We start from the raw sequence: 21,151 nt of genomic DNA on the forward strand, positions 1-21,151 counted from the left end.
TTCAAATGCCCAATGATGTTCTTGGCTTTACAGTGATCAGTGAGCACAAGCTACTGGTAGAACTGGTAACACACTGGCAGGACGTGCCAGATGCCTGCCACCCCACGCATGGAGCACAAGGAACAGGGAACATTCCCTTCCATTGACTGTGAAGCCAGGACAGACCTTGGGCTGTCAGCTTCACAAATACTGGGGTATGAACTTCACCATCCCAAAGCTATGCAGCATCAGAGCTGTCTGCTTTAATATTAGATGTAGTCCACAAGAACACAGAGAACACAATGAGGCACTTCCAAAAGCAGAAATTCAGTGATGGCTACGAAGACTATTCTAGAAATAAGCATTATTGGACAATGCTTGTGGAGCTAAAGAGGAACAGATGACAAGTGCATCACAAAACAGCTAATGCTTACTTCAGTTGGCATTCTGGAAAGAACAGGGCATATTTATGGCTCTTATTTAGTATTTGTTGCCTAGGTCAGGCCAGCGTGACAAATGAGCAGCTCTGAATATGCAGAAGGCTTTCAGACAAAGAGCCTATTAGCCAAACTTGCCTATTACTATGCTTAGAAGCAAATGCTCTTGCCAATGAACTCTTGCCAAGCAACAAACTATTTGGCACGTGTGCAAAACCCATCTTCAGTGCAAGTGTCAGACAGCATGCAGCATGAGCCATAAAGAAAATGTGACTATAAACAGAAATTTTGTTCAATAAAGAGGATAGAAAGTGAGAGCTCCCTTTTAGGTAATGCTAGCTGGAAGGCCATACCAAGTCAAGAAGACCCTGTGTCACGTAGGACTATTGCCTCTGTGTTAACCCAGAGCTTCCAGACAGCTTAGAGATAAATGAACCTTTTGAGAAAAGGGGCTGAGGCCCATTCCTGTGTGACTGCTACTCTTGCAGATAAAGCTGGAGAGCACTGCAGTTCTCGCTGCTCTTGGCCCATCCTGAAACACTCTTTGCCATGAAACACTCAAGACAGGGTTAGCAATGAGCTGATGTGCCCAACACAGATACAAAATTCTAAAAGAATTTATCAGAGCTCAGAGTCTAATCTTTCCTTTTATATATATATATTCTTTTTGGTTTTTTTATTTTTTGCATTAAAAAATTCAGAATTTCCTTTGCCTTACCTAGTGTAGACAATGGTGACTAGAGTGAATCTTAGTAGCTGTAACATTTCTTTTTCCTTCTCCGTTGTTCTTATCAGGACTGGCAGCACCCATCTTAGCAAAATGATGGCTGCATATAGAGTTCTAGACGGTATTGCTGAAGAAGACCTAGCAAGCCCCTTCTGAGCAGAGGTTTCTGTACAGCTTTCATGACAATATAGTGAAATTTAATGGAGTACCCATTCTTTGCAGACGGCTTACATAGATTTCCCTCCATCACTTGGACTGAAAATCATATTGTTAGCTTAACTCCTTGAATTTTTTTTAATAGCACTACAGATTATAGCATCACTTCAATCACTGCAGAGATGGTAGGTAAAGTACACACTTTAAAAACTACAATGTAATGGACATTAAAGATCACCTCTGATGAATTTCTGCCCAGGATTGCAGAGGAATGGGTACTTTAGAGATGCTCATAGACTTCTGCAGCTCTCACAGTGCCATTGTCCTTGACCTCCACATTGGTTAGGACAGCCTTGACCCCATAGTTAATGGTATGTCAGGCATCACAGCAAGACTAGATGTACTTTCTTCCTGCCTTGACATGATCTTTGCCATCTCCTAGTGCGATGCTTCAGAACATACACACTGAAAGGAATCTCAGGAAACCCTCTAACTGCTTTTCAGCCGCTTTGAAGAATAGAGGAGACATGAAAGATGGAAAATCAGAGTTTAGCCTTACAACATTTTGAGCACCCCAGCTCAACTGAGACACACAAGTCTATAGTCAAAACTACTTTGGTGCCTTCATGTCACACACCAGCTTCAGCTGAGCAGATTGAGGACAATCCCAGCCTTGCTCTTGCTGCTACCCAGTATGGGAACCTGTGACTTGCTCCTGGAGAGCAGCTATAGCCTCAGAGAGATGTTTTCATTTAAAATCCTTCCAGCTGCCACTTTCCTCTCTGTTGGAAGGAAGAAAAAAATTGATCTCATTGCTGACTGTACGGTTAAAGAGAGCTCTGTCAGATAACCTCTCTCATGTTTGAAACGACTTACAGAGCAGCATTTTTCCATTTACTAGCATATCCATCACACTAAGAGGATTCCACTACCTGTGAGCGGCTCCGAGTGGAGCACTGAACTACCAGCAGTGAAGGATTTCCAATAAAGCAACAGTGAATGCCTCTGCTGGGAATGGGAGGAAAATGCAGAAAATGCACCTCCTGGAAAATGGAAATTCTTACTCATCGCACAATGTTGTAGGCATTTGATTACCACTCGTTTCGGAGTTCTGGCTGAATATTCAGCTGGCATCAAAGTAATTCTCAGTCACAGCCTTGGAAGAGCTCTACTGTGTTTGCCCATTGCATGCACAGATTTGTGCCAGTGGAGGTTCAAGAGGTGTGAAGGAGCAGGCGGGTGGCTGTGCACAGCCCCACGTTGGAAGCAGTTGTGGCAAAGCTCATCAAGAGGAATTATCTGTCAAACAGAATTCACCAGCAAAAGAATTATTTTGAAAACATTGTACGTATCGACCCTATGATTTGTTTAATGCCTAGAATATCAGATAAAGCGGAGAGAGTAAGGAAGCAAACATTCTAATAATACACACTGATAGATGAAAATGCAGTAATCATATTCAAAGCTGTTAGCTAATTGCAGAGAATACAGCATTACAGAAAAAAAAATAAAGAAATAAAAAAACCAGCAACTCAGTTCTCAGTTACCACACTACGTTTTCACCTTGTTTAAGGGCAGATGTACAATGATTCCAAAAGGAAACAGATGTTTTCAAACCATCACAGCTCATTTATGAGGATAATTACCTGCAAATAGTAAGGTTATTAACATTATTAGTTGAATATCACTATCCATCAAGCATGAAAAATTCATCAAAGTAGAAATTCTACTCTTGAAGCCCCACTTAGGATTAATTTCCTTCAGTACTTAAGTAGATTTTCAGCAGTGTATTTCATTTGCTGTTCACAAACAGTTCATTTTCTACCACGTTTCAAACAATTCTAAGTTTTAAAATGTTACTATCACTTCAAAAGTTGTCACCGACTTTATACTGCGTTTTTGAACAATTTTATGCTCCCCGTTTCACATTTGGTAAGGCACAAAATCCCTGAGCACGAGCAGTTGAAGATGTCACTCCCGTTTCTCCCCTTTCGTTCATCCTTTTTCATGTAAATTGAATACTCTAGGCTCTTAAAATACGTGCTCCCTAAATAACTATCATACAGCTAGGCACGTTTTTGTTCCGTTTTGTTTTTTAAGATGCTTAAGAATGCTTTACAAATAATGGAGTTTGTACCTGTTGTTCTTATTGGCATAAAGTTAAACAAAATGGAATGGAGGCCAAGTCATTTTGTCTTTGACCAAATTTCTGAAAATGCAGTTCAGTCGTTTAACCTTTTACTACAAGTGCAAACAGACGAAGGATTTCCCAATGGCTTTGGACAGCTGAAGTGGGCTAGAAAATTGTATTAATGCTTCCATTTGCAATGTTCTGTATTTTGGTTGAAGTATCTTAGCACCCATTCCTGATTACGGAAAGTAAATCTAAGGCACAAAAGGAGGGAGGCTCCTAAACAAACACTGAATTCATTTTCCAAGCCAGGAAATGTCGTTCCTTTGTTCTTTTGAAAATCATCCCCAGAGCACCTGTAGAATAATGAAATGAGATGTGGAACAGAGCATTAAGCTAAATGGCCTCTTGGAAACATGGAGAGAAAGCTGTACAAATGATGTATGGGGCAAGGTCAGCTTAATGCAAAATTTCCTGTGTTTTCTTTGTAAGGTTTTGTTTTTCCCTGGATAAGAAAGGATTGAAATAAAAAGAGGCCCTGACTGTAAATGTTTTCACCGACTTGATCGTTAAGGCCCGGTAATCAAATGGGAGAAGACTAGTCCTTTTGTAAAACACAGAATGGAATAATTCTCCTTTAATGTCCTATTTATTAGGACTTGCAGAAGGCATAGTTACAAAATGAGAAGCCCCGTTTCTCCCCTGAGTGCAGGGATCACATCTAATTGCATTCAGCTCAGACCAGCCCCGACAGCGAGAGCAGCAAGAATCGATAGTGCACTGGAGATGCCTTCCCCATTACACTTCAGCGAGCCTTACCCTTTATCAGAAAAAGCTACTTTCTGCATAATTAGTCTACAGACACAGCAGGGATTTAATGGTGGCAGCCAGGAACATAGGTTTAGAAGGCTGATGGTGAGTCGTAGGTTTCCATCAAGATAAGATTCTGCAAGAGCTCTGCAGCCCGCATCGCTTTCATTCAAGTGCTTCGTGCTAGGACTGCTGCATCTATCTGCTCTCTTGCTCTTTCAGGCCACTTTATTTTGGGGGACAGTTTTGCAACCGTTCTCAAGATGGCTTCCAAAAGGAGCAGATTCAAGGATATTTCTAAGGAGCAGCTCCTTTCATTTTCAAAGCTGGGTAAGAAGGGACCTTCTTCCTTCCAGCTGTCTTAGTACTGGTCAGAAAGGAACAATTGTTCCATGGCACAGCACTGCATCAGGGGGGTAATTTCCTAAGGGAAATTCATCTGGTGACTGCTGCAGTAGTCTAGTTCCCTACATCATTCAGAACATAAAGGGAGCTGGAAACAAGATTAAACTTGTAGCTCAATACTATTTAAATCAAGCCAAAATAATGCAGTTCTGCTTTCTGTAATCAGTTAAGTGTATACATTTGGCATTCATTGGCACTCGCTTGGAAGCTGAGCAATCATTGCATGCAAATAAGTCCTGCCTTTCACAAGCAACAAGAGTTTCCAAATGTCACATTCAAACAAGGAAGCTGCTACATTAAACAGACCTGCTGTTAGTTATCCCTGACACCCGTGGTCCACAGCAAACACACAGCGACCACCACAGATCTCACAGTCACTCTCGACTAGATTAGATGGCAATGTTTTTGATTCTATTAATTACAAAAGAAATAAAGAATACCGTTCAGCAGAGACGTTAAATTATGACCGTGCTTTGATGAAGTTCTGTTCTTTGAAGCTGTGAGGCAAGCCTTCCTTTGCATTCACAACTTTGTCGTGGGCAGCAGCGATAACCTGGAGAAGGCATTTGTGCCATGTTTGCAGGTGGCATCAGGCTGGGAGCAGCCAGGGAAACCAGGATCCTAGCTGTGCAGCAATGAAAATCCATATCAACAGAGTTCTTACATTCCTACAGCGAAATGCAGAAGAAAGCCAGCAGATGATCAGTGGGAAATAGAAAAAAGAACACTCAGTAACACTGCCTGGAAAAAATCTGAAACGTTGTTGTGTGACTGGCTGTATTCCTGCCTGAACAACAAAGATTGAGCCTAAGGACGGTGCGTTGGGTGACTGCCTCATTGCTTTTTAATAGAATCAAAGGAAAGAATCGATTCAATTGATGAAACAATTATTAAATAACTGCATGCAAATAGGTTTAGAACTGAATTACATAAATAAATTTAATTAATATCTATGTACTGCTTTCAGGGCATAAGATAGCAAATAACTAAAGAATTCTTAGAATTAATCCTATTTACCATTTTCATAAAACCATCTTTGCTGCATTAGCACCCTGCTAAACATGAATCTCTCCATAGCCAAAACCGAGGGGTATCCAAAGTTGTAGTGTGCTTGGTAGTTCTTTTGTACAAACGAAATCAAGTTCCTGAAATGAAGTTCCTCTTGAAACTGGCAGTAATAAATAAATCAATGCTGATGGCATTTTAAAAATTATCACATCCTGTGTATCACTACTGATCCTAGGACTAACTAAGGAAAGGAAATACAGAAGCGTAGCACAAAAAAAGGAGCTGGATATTCATGTCATCTTTTATCCTTTCAGGCACTAATATGGCTAGAAAGTATTGATTACCTTAAAAGCCCCGAATAACTAAAGAACTATTGACTTAATATTTTCTCTAATCCTCCATGAAATTTTACAGTAAGTCCTGATGTCTTTTCTGTTAAAGATTTTAGGGCTGAACTAGATCATGTACTCATCTGAAGTGTCAGCTCTAAGGCTTACTGTGCTGCTGATGGGAACCGTGTTAAAGGTGGGTGATAACTCCCAATATTTAACTATGGTTGTAAGGATTTTGGAAATAGATACATCTTCTAACGTATATTATCCCACAACTTTTGCCTTTTAATACTCTATGCAATTAATCTGATATAAATTTATTCAGTGAAAGCGTTGGCCCTGTTCATGGTCACTTCACTACAGCTGCTCTGAAAATTCCCTCCTCGCAGTGCAGTCCTTTGATAACCACTGTTATTGCTTCACTAACAAATTAACAAGCTGCTTGTCTAAAACTACAGTAAAGGACACCTATGAAGGTTGAATAATGGAGGGAACAGTGAAAGAAAATGTACACAAACATCTTAACTTTTCAGACCCCGTTGAAGTGAATGGATTATTAGTGGGATTTGTTTTGTTTCGCATTCCTGGCTTACTGAAGTGAAAGTTACCTGCAAGGGCCATTTGTTTTCACTGCGTTTGGTTTCACAGCAGTGTTTACAGGCTGCAGCCACAGACACCATCATTTCAGGTCCTGCGCTGTCAGTAAACAAACAGAAGTTTTCCCTTTAGTTCACCATTTGGTTTTGATTCAGCAGAATGAGTTGGATGCAATGAACACAGCAGAGTGAGAAACACAGGGAGGCAAAGAGTCATCACGGTGCATACGTTTTTTGTGACGCTGCCAACAAAAGCTCCTGTTGTGAGCTTGGCTGTGACCTGTTTGGCACCACAGATTCCCATTCCATGGGAGAGGAGCAGCTTGCTGGACTCCCCTCACCCTATTGCCACCTCCCCAAAAGCACCCAGCCCCTTCTGCCTCTATAAACTCACCCACACACAAACTGCTGACATAGAGAGAAAAGCTTTGCATGCCCTCAGCAATTACCTTCAGCTGACACCTGAATGTTGCAAATGATACTGCTCTCATGGTATTGCTATCCAGCATCAGAACTGCAGGAACATCTCTTTGCTTTTTCAAAACATAAAAGATTTTTAGATTAAGAAAGAACAAGTTGAAAACAAAACAAAACAAACCACCACTATAGAAAGAGAAGTGCCATTACAGAGCTCGTTCAAACTGACATCCTTTACATCACTTGAGCAGCATAAAGGAGGCTCAGTAGGTTAACTCACATTTTCAGAAGACTTCTTTGCATTGCAAAGGTGATGCATAGTGGGATCCTGCAAAGAAAAGACTTTTTTTTTCTCCCCCTTTCTTCCAATAAAACTGACTTGCATCTAATCCTTATTGATTGCTTTTGTCTCAATCCTATAATCGCTTATTTACAGAAATACCTTTATAATAAAAGCTGAGTGGTTAAAACAAATAGGAATGCAGGGGCACACTGCGTGTCAGTTTTGCGTTTTTTTGCAGGGCTGGGGCCCAGCTTCCTGAAGCCATTTAAGCATCAAGCTCCTCCTTAAGCACTGAGTGTCATCAGTCCCTGGGCCGGTTCAGCACACTGGGGTTGCTCCCTGCAGTGGGGTCGGTCACGCTGGGCTCAACAGGGCAGCAGTGATGCCCTCAGCTGAGCATTCACAGCACAGCACCTAATTATTTTAGCGACTGCAAATGAATTGCAAATTTCTTAAGAGCAAAACGTTTTCAATCAATCTGACCACATTTAATACCAGACTGTTAGAGATGGCTTGTATCTTTAATGCTACCAAGTACAGCTGCTTTGTTTCCCTGATTAACAGCGGGCCAAATATTAAAATATCAAACCCTGGTTTACATCCTTCTGATGCACTAAAGTGAAAAGGACAAAAAGGAAAACTCCCACAGCACCTGGTGGCTGAGCTGTGCTGGGCTGCACTGCCAGCCCCCAGCCATGCATCCCAAGCTGAGCTCGGGGGAAGGAGTTGGGACCAGTGGAGCCCCAGCACTGCAGATGCAGAGGACCAGGTGTGGGTCTGGCCCAGTTATTTTTCTGTTTCCATGTGGTTATTTCTGCTCTAACTGTGCTCTTCATTGCCGGTTTACTTTTTGTGTATCCAAGTAAATGCAGAAACAGAATGTAATCGGGAGAACGTGTCTCATTCCACAGCCAGCATTTGCCAGTTTAGGGAGTGTGAGCACCTCCATTAGAGGCAGAAATTGAAGCAGCTTTAACCGACAATTTTCAGACAGTTCTGAGCATCCAAGCAGAAAGAAATCACCTAAAATCATGATTCATTTTTTAAAACGCTGCCTGAGCACGGGTCTGTTCAAAATAAAAAAGTCATTACTAATTCAGGGGAGTTTTCCTGCAGTTTCAAATGCTGGCATGCAAGTTAAGCACACACAAAACCACTGACAGCAGTTCAGCCCATGCACAGGCTGCTCTGCAGAAGCCCTCAGTGGAGCAGCCCCCAGGAGGAGGCACTGCCCAGGGAGAGCCTTCAGCTTCTCCTGCTGGAAGTGGCACAATGCGTATCAGATTGCAAATGGAGCAGAGATTAAACATAGCTTTTAATTGATCTGCAAACACATTTGAGAAAAGCAGCAGAGCATAAACTCATTATTTACCACTAAATAAATTCCCTGTTTGTTTTCTTTTTTTTTTTTCTAACACTGACTGCTTGCATTCAGCTTCAGCCCTGCCTGCCTTTGTAAATGTCTTCCCACCGTTCAGACGTTACTGGAGTTGCTTATTTTGCAAACACACACACATTTCTGCTCTCGGACATAAGATGGACACAAGGTTTTTCACAGTGTGCTCTGCCTAACTCTCCTGAATGTGGGCAACGACAGCAATCCTCCACCTCCTCAGTTGGATCACACGCCCCACATTGGACAGCATCTGCAATTTGCAAAGTATTGATGGGATCAACTTCTTTTCCTTTTCACGACAGACAAAGTTGTGCATTCTCTGACCGCCTCGCAAAACTGCCAGTTTTAATGAGAAAGAAGCAATAGAGAAGACCTCTGTTTGGGTCTGCTGCCCTCACCATATCTGTCTACACCCTCAGGGCTGCCGTGTTCTGAACTGACCCAGAAGTGCCCTTTTCAGGCAGCCAGAACCCCTGAGGTTGGGTATGCAAGGCCTTCTCCCGCGCAGCTCCACGTGCCTCTGGGGCACTGCCTTGGCCATGCCCATCTCTCTCACAATATCTCTTCTCCAGAGCTGATAAACAAAAAACCGAGATGAATTTCTCCTTAGTAATTTTCCTTTTGCCCATTACCACCATGTACAGTATAATATAACTGCACATTTCTTTGTGGCTCAGAAATAAAGAGTTGTTTAGACGCTTATTAAACAGCAGAGTTGAATGAAATTAATCCCAGTCTGTTGTCTGGAGTATGAAAGTTAATTGCAAGACACAGTGATTTACTAAAGTTTGAAATACCAAATGTTTTTTCGAGTAAGTTAATGACAACCAGAATCAGAGTGTACCTGCGTAAAATGGGAATTTTATTTTAATTCCTACCAAAGTACTTTGGTAAATGAGCTTGCTCTCAACCCATCATGAGAGGTTTAGCACAGCTTGGCTTGCTGTTATGTACTTAAATGTTATCTGAGGTTAAATATGGTGACCAGCTGACATCCATCACAGGACACTGGATCAGCAATTTCATTTCTTTAACTAAAGCATCACTGGAGAATTTCATTTCTCTAACTAAAGCATCACTGGCAGCTGTGAGGATTTCCTGAGCAAAAGGTGATGAAGAGCAGCAGGGGAAGAAGAGGAGGAGGAGGCAGCAGGCCGACCCAGTGGGCAGGGGCAGCCGCCATGGGGAGAAGTGAAGGCTGGTGGGGAAAGGATGCGGTTCATTCTTATGGTGGATTGCTGCCAGGAGCGAAGTGTAATCAGAGAAAAATACAAAATAAGAAAGAATGAACAGAAGGTAATGGAGCGGCATTCCAGTGCAGGAACTGCCCTGCCACTGCTCACAGCACTCTGTGTGAATACAACGTGGGTTGGCTCAAGGCAGAGGTGCTGCATTGATTGTGCAGTGTCTCAAAGGACTTTCACATTCTATCCCAGCTCCATGTAACTAAATCGTCTGGATTTGGGATTATTATTATTATTTTTTTTAAGCACAATTGTTGCCATTTCTGTTATCATGAGATGCAGGAAACAATCCTGTTTCCTCAGCAGCTTTCGATCCTCCTCCTCCGTGACAGACAGCAACCAGCTGGCGTTTAGCACAAAATGACCACTTCCTTCACAATTCCTCCCCTCTTTGGCATTTATGTGTAGGTCACCTTCACTGTGACACGCTCTCCACCCCAGTCTGGCACAGCCCTTGGTGGCAGCTGGAGCTCCTTGGGAGCTGGGACAGCCCTGGTGCTGGTGAGGCTGACATGAGGGACGTGAATCCCATCTGCACACAATGAGAGCCAAATTCTCTCACCATTTTATTACAATCCTGTTTATTTTTTTTCCCTTTCATTTCTCTTTGCACCTCTCTCTCACTGGTCTCTCAGTCCTAATGCTCAGCAGGTTGATTGTTTATGTGAATGTCTCCCACTGCTGTCTCTTATTGCCTTCCAGCTCTCCTTAAACATTTGGCTTCTCCTGCCCTTCTTAGCATAACAGAGCATTGCATTGCAGACCTTTTGGTTCTTTTTCTTCTCCGATTTCTCTTGTATTTCAACACCACCAGCTAACACAAAACAGCTGCAAGCACCAATGTTCTGCTTCTCTAGCAAACATGGAGCTCTTACTGCTCTCTCCCAAAGGACATCTACGTTCCCTACAGATTTAAAGAGCACTTTCCACAAGCATCAACTCTTACACAACTGGAAACTAAAACAATTAACATCTTTAAGATTATTATTTTTTTTCTTCAGCCAAAAAAATAGAGTTCTGTTCCAGGGGAATTACTGCCCAGTACAAATTCCTGAGATGTTGCTATCTCATTTTCCCAAGGACACACAGAAAAAAAATAAAAACATAGTTTTGCAATGCTACAAGCTTAAAATAAGTATAAAAGAAAAATTAAAAGTGTGAAACGTTTGCAAGTGAAAATATATCACTCAATTTGAATTCTTTTAGAATTGGGATGCAGAAAAGTTGTCAAGTGTTTCTCCAAACATTTTCTTTACATCTCACATTTTTCAGAGCTATCTCCAAGCCTGCCTCAAATTCTAAACCCATAGGAGAGATCCAGTGCCCACCTGCATGTGATACGAGAGCAAATGCTGCTCTGGGAACAGCAGAGCACTGAGATTACCCATGGATCCCCTCCAGGCAAAGGGACAGTTGCTCTTGCACTGAAGTGTGGCACAACTCCATTGGTCACAATGAAATCTGTCCCTTAAAGAAGAGTTATCTGGGGTAATAAGGTTTTCCAGGCATCTAAAGAATTCCTGAAATATTAACTACTGCATTTGATACTCTTCTGCATGAGAACTGGTAACCATGATGCTTCTTTTGGCTCCGAATTCCATCTGTACTGTAAGATGTAATGGCACTGCAATGCTTTTTTATTGGTCCTTGGCTTGATATCAAGCAGGATTTTCATGAAATCTGGCTGTTTTGCTGAACACCTTAATTAACAGCACTGAATACCATCTTGCTTAATCTTTGAGATATAACCTTATCATTTCTCATATCTGTTTTTAATAACCATCAGAACAACCCATATCAGCATCAGTTCAGACACTGGATAGGTTCCCTTTGGACATCACATTTTTTGGTGAGTGCTCTTTTTTTCCTCGTTTTTCTAGTTTCCAAAGACCGAGGAAAGTCATAAGAAATGAAAACACTCTGGGCATTGCCTTTTGAAACCTTCAGATCTCTGCAACCACCACCTTCATTTAAGCATAAAGGAGAAGCAGACTGTTAGAAGCCGACCAGGTGACAAGCGCAGAAAACTGTGGAGCACTGGAAGGGAAGATAACTGGAAGGAAAGATAACTCAGGCAGAGATGCCTGAGGAACTGAGGGACATCTCCAAGCACAGTGTGGTTTTTCAGTGCAGAAGTGCACAAAGATATCTGGGGCTCCTGGAGAGACCTGGGTTCCCGTGGTGCCTGGCAGCTCAGAGATGCTGCTCAATTGCCATCTGCACAGATTTGTGACTGGCACGAGGTGAACTTGCTGTGTGCGGGTTGACTCGTTTCCTGCATGAATATATTGACCTAGTTTTCTAGCAATTTATGGATTTGTACTTATGAATAAATAGTCTACTGACTTTTCAGACCACGTACAGGAGAAGAGAAATGGTGCTACACACATCAAGTAGGTCCTTTTTCAATTATACATTTTATAGTTTAGCAGTATATATTGAATACGTTAAGGCTGCTACAAGCTCATCCATACACTCCTTATTAATTCCATGAAGTCTCCTGTCAGGGCATCACTTAAGGTGAGAACGTACATCTTCCTGTGCCTCCTCAACTACGTCTACTTTAAGAAATACTGTAAGTAAGGTGTGAGGGTTCAGCAGGGTACTTTGTCAGCAAACTGACTGTATGGAAGGGCGGTTTGTGTACAGCCCTGTTTCTCACAGCACGCACAAGTGTTAACCACAGAGTGAATTCCCTTGCAATTTATAGCCCTGCTCTTTCCAATTTGCTCTGCTAACTCACTCAGTGCCTGGCAGGTCTCAATTCTAGATGCCAGGTGGTTCAGCACAAAACAAAATGATTCCGTCGCCCTAATCAATACAAACTTGTGGTAACCTATAAGAATATGCGTGGCTCCAGATGGATTTTGTGCTGTGCATGTTCCCTGAGTGCTGATCAGTGCCAGCATGGAACCATCCCCACTGCCTGCTGGCTCCCCTGCAGCACCAACGCAAATAGCAGCATGAGCTTCACTTTTCTTATACGATTCAATGGGACTGTAAGGTAAAGTTGGCCAGGACATCCCATTCCATCAGCCAGCCATTCTGTTTCCTAGCATTTAAACCCATAGTGATGTCTGTTTTGGGTGCAGAATCTAGAGAAACCAGAGCCCTAGCAAGGATCAGATTGGGTAAAGTAAAATGCACACATACCAACCTTAGAAGCAGAGCTGTGATGCTTAGTGGCTGCAGTGAGCCAAAGGACTTCCTTCTCCTATGGATCCAGGCCCATGGTAGGCATGGGAAAAGGAGGACAGGAGGTGCAGAACAGCACAGGAAATGCAGAGCAATACTCCAGGCTGGAGTTAAAAAGCATTAATTTCTCACTGACTCAAATGGAAAACAAGACAGGCTCACAGGCAGCGTTTACCCATCAGTACAGCAGCATGGGCCCAAGGAGATGAGGAAGAAATACCCACCCCATTTTCTCCTGGTGTCTTGCACCTTGCTGCACACCCAGTGAGTGATGCCAGCCCTGTGAAAACACATGGGCAACTGCCTTCCTATTGCTGCAATGTAAAAACAAACACACACCATGCAGATCACTCAGTTCAGAGAGATGACTCCAGCCAGTAATACTTATATCATTGTCCAACATGGGCAGAATAGGGGTTATGCCTTTGCCACTACACAGCAAACTATAGAACAATGTCAGCACGAGAGAAGATAAATTAATACACATTAGTAACACCCTGCCCCCTGCTGATAGCCCCTTGTCATTCCTGAGCCCATCCTGGCATGCTTTCATCCAATGTTTCCACTGATAAATTTAGCCAGGATCTCTCAGAAATACACCTCAATGTCGTATGTCATTGAACTGTCACATGGCTATTACAAAAAAGAACAGTACCTCCAGGATGGGAGCGAGCATTTGAGCTGCATTCGTAGAGTTGACATATCTAAATATTTGAAGATTGCTGCCAATCTTTACCTTCACAGCACAGCATTGCACAGGGAGGGTCAGACTCCTCCTTTAAATATTTACATGAAATCCACTTGGATTCTTGCTTGGGGACTGCAAGGCAGTCCAAAAGCTCAGAGAAATACTACATCATCCCTCTCCCTGCCTTTCCTGACTGCTGGATCCCAGGACGTCTACCAACCAAAGTAGATGTTTCTCTAAAAATAGATGAAAGAAACAATGATACAGCTCACAGGTTGAGATAAACTGCCAGCAATTCTAAATACCTGCTTGCTGTATAGATTTAATTGTGTTCAAGTAGGTTTTCATTTGCACTGTGCTGCGCTCTTACACCATGAGCACAGCTCGTCCCCAGGTCTCCTGGCTGTTCTGAAGGGTTTGACTGAGGAAGGAATTGATCACATCCCCAAAGACAGAAGAAGAGCAGATATGCGGGCAAAACTAGATGCCAAAAACATCTGAAAGGCAGTTATAAAGAATTATGAGTCAGTCCCTGAGTGGGAACCGGTGCGTTTGGCACAAAGGGAATGTAAAGCAGGGATATGTCACAGGGCAGACGCAGGGCGACGCATTATGAATGCATGAGTCTTAAAAAACCTGCCTCTTGGAGACAGGTTGGTAGAACTCATCACTGCGTGTGCCAGCGCATACGAAATCACCATTTTGTGCCTTTTTCTGAATCCAGGAAAAAAGATGGGAAGGCGCCGTTCCATCTGCAGAGCCCCAGCAGCCCCACGTGGGATGGACACTGTTAGTGAACCACGACGGCTTCTTGGTGGGGGGATACGGGTCCTTTCATTAGCATCAGCCATGATGGCTGTCTTAGAACCTAATTAACAAATGCTAAATCAACTAAACTGCTAAATCAAACGCTGCTAGCAATTACTTCACATGCAGATCCCAGACCACAGCTCTAAACGTTTTTTCAGAGTCCTTGACAATATTCATTTTCATTCACAACATCACAAATATTGTTGATTTTCTTTTCACTTTAGCTCTGCATTTTTGGATCACCGTAATTTTCTTACTCCTGACTATAAATTTTCCTTCTCTTTCCTATTAAAACACAGTGAGGATTGAGTACCTGCCTCCCCTGCTGGGTTGTTCTAACCTCTGGCAGCAAGCATGGGGAGCAGCCTTTGCTTTGTGTTTTGGACAAGGGCAAGGCAGCAGGATGTGAGAACTCCTCATAGCTGCAGCTTTCTTTTGTCCATCAGAGCTGTTTCTAAGTCAGCAGCCCTCCCCCATCTCCAGGTTTCCCTTCTACCTCAGAGGGCCCCAGCACTGGCATGAACAAGTCTTAAGAAGTTTCTCTTTGGAAACTCCCATCAGGGAAAGGTCTTATTTATTACTTCTCATTGGAGATACAGAAACGCAAAGAGATTAAGACCTAGCAGACATGACAATGCAGAGAAATGCCTGCTTTGGCACAACCTGCACCTAAAACACGGGGTCATTTTGGCTTTGGGCAAGTTTGCCAGCCTAGCCACATCAATTAGGGACACAACCATTCCTCCTACTAAATTTGCTATCAACTAGAGGTATTGCATGTAGGTTCAACTCTTGTGAGCATCAAAAGCCCTCTTTCTTAAGCATCATTTGGACAGATGGGTTTTTTCCACGCTTGTGAAAGGTTTCATTTTTCAACCTAAGGAGGTGGGATAATCACCTCCTAATTAACACCAGCTCTCAGCATGGGACTGGCTGCAAAGCCCGTCCTTCAGGGATGTACCCAGTCTTCTCACGCGGATTTCAGACATTAAAAAGAAATCTCAAAACCACTGTTGTTTTGGTTAATGTCAGGAAAATTTGCGTTCAAGAAAATATTACAACTGCAGTTGTAATTCTGCCCCCATTTTAAACCCCCTCCCAAGAAAAATCTGAACAAAGGCTGCTCAGAGCTCTGAGCCCATTTTCTGAGGAGGTGAATCACATATACCCAGAGAATGAAGTGACAATTTCTTCATGTATCTGAGTTATGAATTGGAAAAATAGTCTCAGCAACACAGATCAATGGGAACTTCAAAGAGTAATGCGGACCATCTATTACCTTTTCTCCCAATTACCGTCCTTCTGCTGAGAATTGCATTTTATGTGCCTTCTAGGCTTCAAAAACCAGAGTAGGATAACAAAAAAAAAGCTCATGAGAGCTTTATCTTTTTATTGAACCTAAACACTATAGAGCCAGTTAAGTTGGCTGTAAATTCTGAGCTGCTGTTGCAGATGGGACCAGGCCCATCATCGCTACAGAACCGTGAGAAATTATTTTTCTCTTTGTAGCCAAAACACGAAAGGAGAGAAGCATTAACAATACTGGTTGTGGTTCATCCAGCCCCAAAACAAAGTTTAACCAGCTAAACATTTGGAGAACTTACTTCAAGACGACTTTGTAGCTCTTGTCCTACCCCATCAGTTCACGCAATCTTTTCCAGCATGTAAGAGTGTATCTTTTAGCTGGCTGTAAAACAAATCCACCATTTTGAAAGTCAGGAACAGCCCTCAAATGTGCTGTTTTTTTTCCTGATCAGTTCCTTCACTTTTTGTTCAAAACGATCTGACGCATTTTATCTCCATCAATTAATCATTTCCACTAAGCTGCAAATTATTTATCCCATTCTGTTAGGTGAACTTTAGCTGTTCATTAAGTTATTTCAGTTAATGAGCTCCTGGGACTTATTTTTGAAGGGAAAAAGGTCATCTCCTTCCTCTTCTTTTCTACTGGACACTACAGAGAAACACAACTCCATCATCATTTGCTCCTTCAGGTGGACGGTCTCTCCCTGTAGAAGCCAAACCAAGGGTTCTGCTGCAGCAGTGGATTGCACACAAAGCAGGCAAGAGCTGGGAAGGTTGTTTTTCCTCCTTTCTAAGTCCATTGTTCCTAATTACCCCTGCTAGAGGGTGAGCATTTTCCAGCCTGTAATTTCCTCTGCCTCAGAGCGCTGCACGTGTGGGCTGTGCAGGGAGGCAAAGGCTCTCAGCCCTATGGAAGCACTGAGATGTAGGACCTGCCCTTTCAATTGTGTTCTCCATGCTGCCCGGGATTTATGCAAGTGAGGTAGCAAACCATCCCATGTCTCGAGTGCTTTGCTGCTACTGAGGCACAAAGATTGTCATCCTGGTCAGTAGCACCTTCCTCTCTCCTTGCACAGAGTGCACAGCCCTCCGACTCCTCGCTATAGGGCTGAATTCAACGAGGTGATCTTTAATGACCATTAACTAATCCTTCTGCTCAGGTCAGCCTAGCCTGGTTACCTGGAATTAAGGCATTATTTTACAAGGCGCTGACAACAACAGGGGATATTCAGCAACATCATCTGTCAGTTAGCTGTGAATTAGCCCACACACAGGGGACTGGGGAGATGGATGGGAGAAAAGCATGGCTTTTACTCCCACTGCAAATCCTGCTTCTTTAACCTCTGTCACCTTGCTATTTCCCAAGTCATTACTTATCTACCTTACAGTTTGTTCTCACCCTTTGTTCTCATGCAGTTCCACATCTCCCAGTACCAAGGAGATCAAAGGCAGCCCTCGAGGGACCTGCTTTGCAGGTAGCCAACAAAGCAAGATTTTGCCCACCAGCACCATTCAGTGGGACCCAGTGCATGCACTGCTGCTCGCACGGAGCTCTGGAAGGAGGGCACTGTTGCATGGCTGCCCTGGCCCACACCCTGTGACACCTGCATCCCTCTGAACATGCAATAGATGCTCTCACCACCCCCGACTGACTCACCCACCCCTGGAATGAGTTAAAAACCCGTTGGAGAACTTTCAGACTGGTTGACGGGAAGGGGAGATTAAATTTATGGGAAGGTGAGGACCGCTTTCCAGTCAATGACATTACGTGTGGGTTTAAAGTAAAGCAAGTACTGTGCTGGATCAGAGCCAGCGCGCTTGGGGCAGGTACCAATCAGAACAACATAAATTGCCATCCAAGAATAAAAGCAGACAAGTGCTTACTTTGCTGTAGTGCGTCCAGGCAGCGGGGCTCTCTCTGGAAGAGGTGTAATTCTCCATGAATGCAGCATCTGATGCTCAATGCACCGTTTCTCTGAGTTTCTCAGCCTCTCATATACCACTAAGCACCAAACTTCAAAAGCAAATTTGGATGTGCAGAGAATGTCTGACGGGGTATCTTCATGGAGGAGGAAAGATTCCTTCTGGCAGCAGCAAAACAGAGAGACAAATTTCAACAGAGAGAAAGTTGGGATCAGTCAGTGAAAATAACTTTGCCGTGCTGAAATAAATGCTTCCACAACAGAGGCAGCAACGCCTTAAGTATTCGCAGGGCTGAAACTATAACTTTAACTCTGGGTGGTCAATGGCTTTGATTTAAAAATCGTTTAATTTAAAGGCAGACTGCTTTGTTCTGCAGCTGATGGGTTTGGATCGTGGCAGTGACACAGTCCCATGGAAAACATGAAAGCAATAAGTATGAGCATTTCATATAACAAAATGACCGCCAGCATTATTAAATTTAAAAACAAATATTTTGCTTAACAGAGCAAGTTAGATGCCAAATATATAGCTGCCTTATTAGCATCAAGATTTGATTGTAATGCAAAAAAATGTTACAGATTTACATTAAGTTTAATGCACACTTACTGCATCTGAGAGAGGAAAGCATGCAGGCTGCGGGCTGAGCACATCCAGAATGCAGACGTGTCATTTGGGCCATCTAAGTGAAGGCAGCCTTGTTAACTGCAGCTGTAGAAAACTGTGATTTATACACAGCGTGACATTAATGACAATTTCATCCAAAAACTGCATCGGGGTTGGATGGCTGCTGATACGGAAGAGGTTAAGAGGTTTGCTTGTAGAAATCACCAAAATATAATGGTTCCTATTTCATGCTGCAATGGGAGGCTGTGTGGGGCTTCAACGTGACAGCCCCTGTCGGACACATGGCATCAGTGCTCCCCCTGGGTGGCACTGCAGGACCCTGGGGACAGCCACCTCCAGGAGTGCTTCCATGGACTCAGCCCCTTCTCAGCTCGAGGAAAGCAGCACTGTTTTCCAAAATACCTTCATTTGGACAAATTGAGAGAGGCAACGTGGGAGCCTAGCAGTGCTGTGTTGGAGCTGCTGAAGGGCACAGGATCAAGCCATTCAAACCACAAAGCACTCAGCTGCATCTGTGCTGTGGACCTCTTCCAAGCAGAGAAAGCAGATCAGGCCACTTGGTTATTTACATTCTACCATCTCTCATCCTTTTTAATATTTAAACTGCACAAAGCAGTCTTCCCTCTCCTTCCAAAATCTACACAAAATCTCTACACAAAACCTGCTGATGAAGCAGGTCATTGCATCCCAGCAGGTCTGGAGCAGCCTCTGCCCACAGACAGTCCTCATCTGCCACTCCTGAGCCACTGCCAGCATTCAGGAAGGAGGCAGAGCTGCCCGAGAGGCTCCTCAGCACAGACCAGTATTTCAGGTATTTGAATCCAGGTGCTGTTAACACCCTGGGGACAGCAAAGGACTGCACGGAACTCAGCTTACTTATATCTGTGTGCATCCTCCTGTGGTGGTTCTGTGCCATTTTCTCACTATTGGGGTATGCTTGCTGAGCAGCATGAGTTCGCCCAAGCTGAATTTTTACTGTCAGTTGCTTTAAGAGGCCTCAAGTTTGGGCACTTTTAGAATGGGAAACTAGATTGTCAGGGAAATAAATGCTTTTGTACCACACTGGATTTATCAGCGAAGGAAATCGGATGGTATTTGAGAAGAAAACAGTAATGGAAGTGAACTTACTGTAGTAATGAGAAAGTCCTGTGCAGCTGGCATGAGGAGCAGCAAGGTGAGGAGCTGCCTTCCTGTCTGCCCCTCGTGGCTCCAAGGTCACACTGGGCAGCTGCTGAGAGAGAAATCTGGATCAGCAGGACGGGGGCTGTCCCTTATTAAAAAGGTGCAGTTGCACAGCAAAGAGGTGTACCAGATCCCAGGCTAATTCCATTGGGTTTGGTCTTTAATCACTCCAGATGCACATCTCCCACCGATGTCAGCACACGTTTTGCATTCTTGCAAAATCAGCACCTTTCTGCAGCAAAATTCCACGCTCAGCTGTAATGGGGACTGGGTGGCCAAACCTCAGAGAAAAATCCCAGGCAAGTCTCCTTTTTAAGCTGACCTAAAAATGAATGGCATGCAGCAGAAATCTGACAAAGTGCTGTATGATTGCACAGCAGCAAATACATTGGTTTTGAGACATTGTCTGTGTTTTTGTGCACGTTAAATATACTTCAAAAAATACAAAATTCACATGTGGACTGAGAACAAAGACCTCCCAGGTGCCCGTGGTACAATCCTATGCACAAACACCACGTTCAAATTTAAGTGATAGACTTCAAGGAGGAAACACTCACATTCATACGTCCTTTCTGGAACTTATTTTAAAACATCTGTTCAAATACTGTGGCTGTGGGGGTCCAGCTCTGCAAAGGCTGAAGCAGCTGTGCTGGGACCAGAGCCAGGATCTCTGCGTTTTGCTGCCTGTGCTCTTGCATAAGACATGGGGTTATATGAGGCACTGCCACTTCACTGGCTTTGGCCAGCTCCAAAGAAAGAAGTGAGAATCTTTTTAATTAAAGCTATCAAGTTACCTTGCAAGGGCTGGTTCTCACTGCAGATAAGAAGTGGTTCTCACACATCAGTTGTTACATGGGATCCTTAGGGCAATTTGTTCGCGTGTCCGTAGTCCAAATTTCCCTTTTTAAGCCACGTTCTGCATTTGACCTGCAATGACTTCACTGCTTTCCTGCCAACGCTTTCCAGGTGTAAGCTCCTGTCAGAGTGGGGCAGGGATGCTTGGCTGCCTTCTGGTCTTCTCCTGGAAGCTGAGATGGACAGCTGCTGCCTCAGCCTCCTGCAGTGCCACCAGCATCAGGTTTGGGCATCCTGGGACACAGAAGGATCAAGGCTACACATGGCAGAGCAACAGCACTGGCAGCTCCCTAGGAAGGCAGAGAAGTCATTTTTCACTTCCACATTTTCCTACTTGTGAAGATATAGCATTACTTCTTAGAAAAAAAATATCTTTTGGTCCATGAAACATTCCTGTCAGTATCTACAAAAACCACCTTCCCCCCACACACAGATCCAAAATCCTCCCAAAAGTGCATGTTTATCAAATTTCTGAGAAACTGAAAAACTCTAAAATTTAATTTAGGATTCAGTTTTCCTTCTGTAGCTTCCCAGCCCTGCTAGAAAGCTGAAGTATTTGAGTTTGCAACACAGATATTTTAAAATTTACTGTCAGTATGACAATGATTATATAACCCATTGAGATCAAGAGGAGTGAGTTAGTGCTTT

The 21,151-nt window shown here is 43.4% G+C and overlaps 1 protein-coding gene across 2 annotated transcripts in view; it reads right to left on the reverse strand.

Moving 5' to 3' along the window:
* The window catches only part of CRBN (cereblon), a 32,569-nt gene extending 14,011 nt beyond the window's left edge, over positions 1-18,558 (reverse strand). The window contains exons 1-3 of one of the 2 annotated variants that reach the window (XM_048957206.1): positions 18,449-18,558; positions 17,804-18,003; positions 16,219-16,301 (exon numbers count right to left, since the gene is read on the reverse strand). The gene's annotated coding sequence lies outside the window, so the exon portion shown is untranslated. The remainder of the gene's footprint in view (positions 1-16,218; positions 16,302-17,803; positions 18,004-18,448) is intronic. The other variant, XM_048957207.1, reaches the window with a different exon arrangement.
* Positions 18,559-21,151: the final 2,593 nt, after the last annotated feature.

This window comes from Lagopus muta, chromosome 11 (genome assembly GCF_023343835.1).
Source record: "Lagopus muta isolate bLagMut1 chromosome 11, bLagMut1 primary, whole genome shotgun sequence".
Lineage (NCBI taxonomy): Eukaryota > Metazoa > Chordata > Aves > Galliformes > Phasianidae > Lagopus > Lagopus muta.